This window comes from Corvus moneduloides, chromosome 26 (genome assembly GCF_009650955.1).
Source record: "Corvus moneduloides isolate bCorMon1 chromosome 26, bCorMon1.pri, whole genome shotgun sequence".
NCBI lineage: Eukaryota > Metazoa > Chordata > Aves > Passeriformes > Corvidae > Corvus > Corvus moneduloides.
The window spans coordinates 4,482,055-4,488,516 of NC_045501.1; the positions used below are offsets into that span (position 1 = coordinate 4,482,055).

General features: G+C 50.4%; 1 long non-coding RNA gene across 1 annotated transcript; it reads right to left on the reverse strand.

Annotated features, from left to right (window-relative positions):
• Positions 1-3,156: 3,156 nt before the first annotated feature.
• Positions 3,157-4,579, reverse strand: LOC116435409. Its single transcript, XR_004236773.1, has 3 exons — positions 4,461-4,579; positions 4,237-4,369; positions 3,157-3,878 (listed from the first exon to the last, which is right to left on the reverse strand). It is a non-coding gene; the product is annotated as an uncharacterized LOC116435409 (long non-coding RNA).
• Positions 4,580-6,462: the final 1,883 nt, after the last annotated feature.

Consider the following 6,462-nt stretch of genomic DNA (forward strand, 5'->3'; position numbering starts at 1 on the left):
AGCCAAGAGCAGCGTGTTACAATATAGGGACTCGAGCCAGGCAGGGCTTTGGCAGCTTTAGTCTGGATCCAGAGATGGAGACAGCTCATTCCACCTTGGCTGATCTCCAGCATCACCCCACCAATCCCAGTGACATGTCACCATTTTAACAACAGAGAATTCTGACCACTTTACCCCCCTCCCACTCCAGTCCATATTCTCTTGTCTTAATCCCTCTCCTAGAAGCTGAGGTCCAGCCCTGATGGGTTCTGCTGAGCTTGGAGCACAGGATGGGTGGGGGCCACCATGCCTTATGTGCTGGCATTCCCAGAGTCTGTTCTTGGGTCAAGGTCTCCTCTCCTTCAGGCTGTGTTGGAGTTTGGTGTCTGACCGTGGCAGCTGCACTAGAGTACCTGTGTGGAGTAACTTGGGGGTTTGGGGTGCTCAGCCAGGAGCTGCAGGCCTGTGGGAGGGTGACCCTCACAGGGAACGTTGGGTACCTTTTTCGTGGGAAGAGCTCCTCCACCAGGTACTGTGGTGGTGGTGACACCATCCTTCGGTGGGGAGATGGGATTGACATGCCAGCTACACAAACCCTCCCTGTGAGTGAACACTGGAGCTTGCAGACCCGAGGTGGCCGCACTCAGACCCCGCTGCTTTCGTTGTGACATTTGGAGCCACCTCGAGCCAGAGTGACAAATGGGCTCTTGGCTGTTCCGTTCTTCGGAACCTCATCCTGAAGCAACTGCTTGAAAACTTCACCATTCAAAAGTTTCACTTCCCAAATAGTGCTGTGCTATAAATACCCTGTGCAGTGGGATATGACATTTACTCCCACACATGAGACACAGCGAGCTTTGTAACTCACAAACTCTTTAACCCTTGAGTAAACACAAGGTAAGAAGCCTGTGGGACAGACTCGTGTTGGAGCCTGTGAGCTGCTGTGGGCTGCTGGAGAGGAAACGGGAGGGGAATTGCACACAGAATTACTGCAGTTAGAGTGGAAAAACTCTTCTTCCAGCTGTTTGGACATCACAGAGCTAAAGATACTGCTTTAGGAATATTAGTGCTTTATTCCACTCTTATCAACTGATCTCAGAGCACTTTCCTGTCCAAACCAAAGAAGTACTTAAGTTAGTTTGCTTTAGTTTCTGATTCTGCAACTGATTTATGATCCTTGACAAATTTCTTAGTTCCTTGGTTTTATTTCAGTGTAAAACAAATAACTGCTTTTCCTTTGTTCTTTACATGTCGTGTGTATATATATCGTAGAATCATGGAATGGTCTGGGATGGAAACCCAAAATGGGATGGAAAGCCCATCCAGTTCCACTCCCTGCCATGGGCAGGGACACCTTCCACTCTCCCAGGGTGCTCCAGGCCCTGTCCAACCTGGCCTTGGACACTTCCAGGATCCAGGGACAGCCACAGATTCTCCGGGCAACCTGTGCCAGGGCCTCCCCACAGGGAACAATTTCTTCCTTATCATAGAATCAGAGAATGGTTTGGCTTGGAAAGCACCTTAAAGATCATATATATATGTTAGATAGATAGACAGAATAATATAATTTCAACAGAATTTCAATATAATATATGTAATATATATAGTATATAATTTCAACAAAATTTCAACAGATATAGTAATAAATTCAACTGGTAGGCTCTGTCTGTAGGGAGCACTGGCTGAAGTGCTCAGGTTCTGATGTTTCATAAATATACTACAAAATATATAAATATCCTCTCGCTCTCTCTCTCTCTCTATGTCTCAATGGGTGTAGGTTTGTAATGTTTGTATCTTTATTATTGAGAAAGCTGAAGTCACCTGGATGCGTAGAATGAGTGGGTCATCTTATCTCTTCCCCTTGCATAACCTCACCTCAAGCAAGGTGTTTGTCAGGGCAAGTCAAGAGCACAATTATCAGAGCAGCCCAGTGCTGCTGCTGCTCCTCTGCAGGTAATGGGGCCCAGGGTTCTAAAAGTGTGTGATGTTGGCGTGTGAGTGTTTGTCTGGTGCTTAAAAGACTTTGCAGAAAGGTTTGGCTTTAAGCTGTGTCTGGGAGATTTAGGTTGGAGATCAGGAGAAGCTTCTTTCCCCAGAGGGTGCTGGGCACTGCCCAGGCTCCCCAGGGAATGGTCCCGGCCCCGAGGCTGCCAGAGCTGCAGGAGCACTGGGACAGCGCTGCCAGGGATGCCCAGGGTGGGGTTGTTGGGGTGTCCTGGGCAGGGCCGGGGGTTGGACTCATGATCCTTGGGGGTGCCTTCCAGCTTGGAATATTCCATGCTTCTATAAGAGAATATCTTGGGATATTCACGGCTCCATAAGAGAAATGAATCCTAGCATTGGAAATGGGCTGGTTTCATCTCCTTAGGTGGGGGATATGAAAACAAACAAATTCAGGCCTTTGTAGAATGGGTTTGATTCTGATTTTAATCTCAGTTACATGACATAGATTTGATCTCTCCCAAGTGCTTGTGCTAGTGAAAATGCCTCAATGGCTTCCCAGAGTTTTTCATCAGCTCTTTTGAATGCTAAGCAGTTCCAATTAATCAGAGATTGGCCCTGCAGGGAATACGCTGCTGCACAGCTTCCTCTTGTCTTTGCCAAAACACGATCCAGCCGCTTGTGCTTCTGAGCAAGTTCTGCTTTCGGCTCTCGGCGCGGAGCTATCACCAGGAAACACATGGCAGGGCTCTCCCGCTGCGTGTCCTGTCGGGAGGAGCCGCAGCGGGCACAGGGAGCGGGGCCAGGGCTCCTCGTGGGTGCTCATTTATGGGCAGGAGGATCGAGTAAACATCGATTTTCCCTCTCTGCTGCAAGCTCAGCTGGGGATTTCAGTGCTCCTCCGACCGACTTGTGTGGAGCTGAGCCTTGATCAGATTCTGCTGCAGAGGCACTGCCGCTGCCCTTATCAGAGAGGAAATGAGCACAGGGAAGATAAAGCTGAGATTATTAAAAGTAGCCTCTGATTTTGGGTCGTGGGTGCTCCGTTTGAGGAAATTTGAGCATTCTTTTTTCCTGTAGATTACAGGATTTCTCTGGTGGTGATGATTCCTTAAAGCTTTCCAAACTCAGCTCCCTAAAAATCAGTTTTCGGGGAGTCACAGGTTGCACCAGAAGCAGATGACACTCACCTCATATATTTAAGAATGTATTAGAGAATAAGCCCCGAATCTTTGTCAGAATATTACAATAGGCATGTGGTGGTTTTCTTTTTAAGCCCCAGCTCTGAGGATTAAGCAGTAAATGAAAAATTCAGATACTGCTTTTGAAAAGGAATTGTTTATATGTAGTTTGTAGAGATCAGGCTGGTGAATTGTGAGAGCTCCAGAGGTTGACATTTCTATTCGATTGAATACTCTTTGCTTTAACTGGTGACTCTAATCCAAAATGAGAAATAACCTTCCTCCCAGGTTCTAATTCAACTCTTCATAGCCATTTGTCAAAAATATGTCCCAGCTACTTGGATCTACATATCCGTCCTTTTGGGAGGGAAAAGTGTGCTGGATTTTGTGACCAGCATCTCAAGGGACTTTGTCTTTACTGATGTCTACACATCTACAGTAGAGATCAGGGATGAGAAATCAATGGAGGTGCCTGTGCACAGTATTTGTGTAGTTTTCATACTCCGTGGAGTATTTCAGCAGCAGGAGGGGCCAGCGTTGACATTCCCTGCAGGTTTTGCTCTGTGTACAAAGAGGACTTTGTCCCTAGATAGCTGCTCTGGTCACATCCCACTGTGGTTTCACTATGAGCAGATAAAAAGTTTGCTGTTAATGTCACATGCAGCCAAGCTGAGAAGTGCCAGGCAGGGTCCAAAAGCTACCCTGGCTTGCTGGGTTTCCAGGCTGAGGTGTGCAGGTCATTCCAAAATAATCCATGGCTTGTTGCAAGGAAGACACCTGGAAAAAGGAATTTGGCTTTATGTTTCAGCTGAGCGAGCTGGAGGCTGAGCTTCCACTGCAGGGTTATGGCAGCACTTCACGAGATAACAGAATCATTAATGTTAGAAAAGACCTTTAGCATCATCAAGTCCAACCATCAACCCAGCACCACCACAATGGTCACCACTAAACCATGGCATGAAGTGCCACATCCACACGTTTTTCAAACACTCCAGGGATGGTGACTCCACCACTGTCCTGGGCAGGCTCTGCCAAGGCTGGACAACCCTTTCTGGGAATAGCTTTTCCCTAATATCCAACCTAAACCTCCCCTGGCACAACCTGAGGCCATTTCTCTTGTCCTATCACTTGTTACCTGGGAGAAGAGACTGATCCTCAGCTGGCTGCAAGCTCCCAGCTTTGCAGGGCTCCTCATGTTGGACAGCACTGGGTTTATTCTGTACATCTGGTTTGCTCCTTCCACAGCAGAACACGGACAGTCACTGGGCCTGCTGGGTACAGGCACGTTTAATTACAAGAATTAATCCAGTTAGCAGTTTTTAAAGGCTACAGGATATGGACACAAATGGAGTGGCTTACTTGAGTTTCAGAGTTTCTTCTTCCCCAAATGGCAGTAGTCTATGAATCGTAGAACCATGGAATGGTTTGTGTTGGAAGGGACCTTAAAAACCATCTTGTTCCACCCCCCTGCCGTGGGCAGAGACTCCTCCCACTAGGCCAGGTTGCTCCAAGCCCTGTCCAGCCTGGCCTTGGACACTTCCAGGGAACTGCAATATCTGAATAAATGATCATTTATATGAATAATATGACCATATATATGTCAAAATATGACAATTTATATGAATATATATGACCAATAAGGACCCAATATGCTAATGAATTACCATTTTCATGTCCATTTCTCTCCTTCCTCAGTCCAGAGGGAGGGCAGGAAGGTGAACAACATCACATCTGTGCTCCTGTATCTTGGACAACACTTTGTCATCATACTGGGACTGATTCCTGCTGGACACTGAAGCCAAGGGCTGGAACACCTCTCCTATGAGAACAGGCTGAGAGAGTTGTGGTTCACCTTGAAGAGGAGAAGGCTCCAGGGAGACCTCAGAGCCCCTTCCAGTGCCTAAAAGGGCTCAAGGAGAGCTGGAGAGGGACTGGGGACAAAGGGGAATGGCTTCCCACTGCCAGAGGGCAGGGATGGATGGGATATTGGGAAGGAATTCTTCCCTGGGAGGGTGGGGAGGCCCTGGCACAGGGTGCCCAGAGAAGCTGTGTCTGCCCCTGAATCCCTGGAAGTGTCCAAGGCCAGGCTGGACATTGGGGCTTGGAGCCACCTGGGATAGTGGAAGGTGTCCCTGCCCATGGCAGGGGTTGGGACTGGGTGGTGTTTTAGGTCCCTCCCAACCAAAATCCTTCTGGGATTCCATGGTTTACAGGATCCCAGGGGCAGGTGTGCAGGGCTGGTGTTCCCTGGAGCAAAGCCCCAGCACAGGGGCTGAGGGAGGCAGCTTTGGGCACTGTGGGGTGTCAGACCCGGCTGTGTCTGCGGGCAGGGCGGGGGGGCTGCCCTGGGCTGCAGCTTCAGGCACCGTGACCAGAGCCCACCGTCCCTGTCACCGCTGCTCCTTTCCTGGCCAGGCTGAGCTCAGCCCTCATCCCCTGCTCACACTGTGGTGAAGCAGCACGGCTGGCTCCGGGACAAGGGGTTGGGAACCCCTCTGCTCCCAGCACTGCAGATGTGGACTTTGGAACAAATCTCAGATGGACAAACAGCGTGGGACTGAGCCCACACCGCTCCAGGCATTTCAGCTCTGCAGTCGCTGTCGAGTGCCAGAATGTGGGATCTTGTTGCGAAACATCCTCAGTTCTGTGTCTGCCAGGTGTGCGGGATGCCCTGCCTGCACAGTCTCACCGTGTTGGGCAAACCTGCCCCAGCTTCCTGGAATTCCTGCTCAGCTTCCTGGAATTCCTGCTCAGCTTCCTGCTCGGCTGGGATGCTCCAAGCCCTCGCTCAGGGCTGGCCTCAGGACGCGCTCCTTGCGATGGACACGGCCCCAGCGGAGTGGAACAAGAGCAGAGGAAATCCCGAGAGCGCCGGCACAGGGAGCCCTGCGGGGGCTCAGCTGTCGGCGGCTGCTGTTGTGCAGCCTCCCTTCTGGAATGTCCCCTTTCATCCCAGCCTTTGGCCTCCACTTGAACCGTCTGAAATCCCGACCAGCCGAGAAGCTTTTTGCTCTTACAGGCACTCGGATGGTCTCAGTTGAAGCCCAGCAGCTGCGCCTGTGTGAGGCTCTTCTCCACCAGTTCTGCTCATCCCCTGCCTCGCGAGGAGGTCGGCACAGCTCCACGTTCCCATGTTCCCATGTTCCTACCTCCACCGAGCCCCTCCCCGGGGCTGCAGAAGGGACGTGGAACTGCCACGCTCGGTATCCTCCGAGCGGGTTTCTTTACCTGGCTGCTACATCCCGTTCCCGGGTTCCTGCCCCACTCCAGGCTGTCACCCTGCCTGAACGCCTCTGCCACCACCTGGGACCTCACTAGCACTGTTTACAGTTCTAATGCTAGTTACTAATTTTCTCTAATT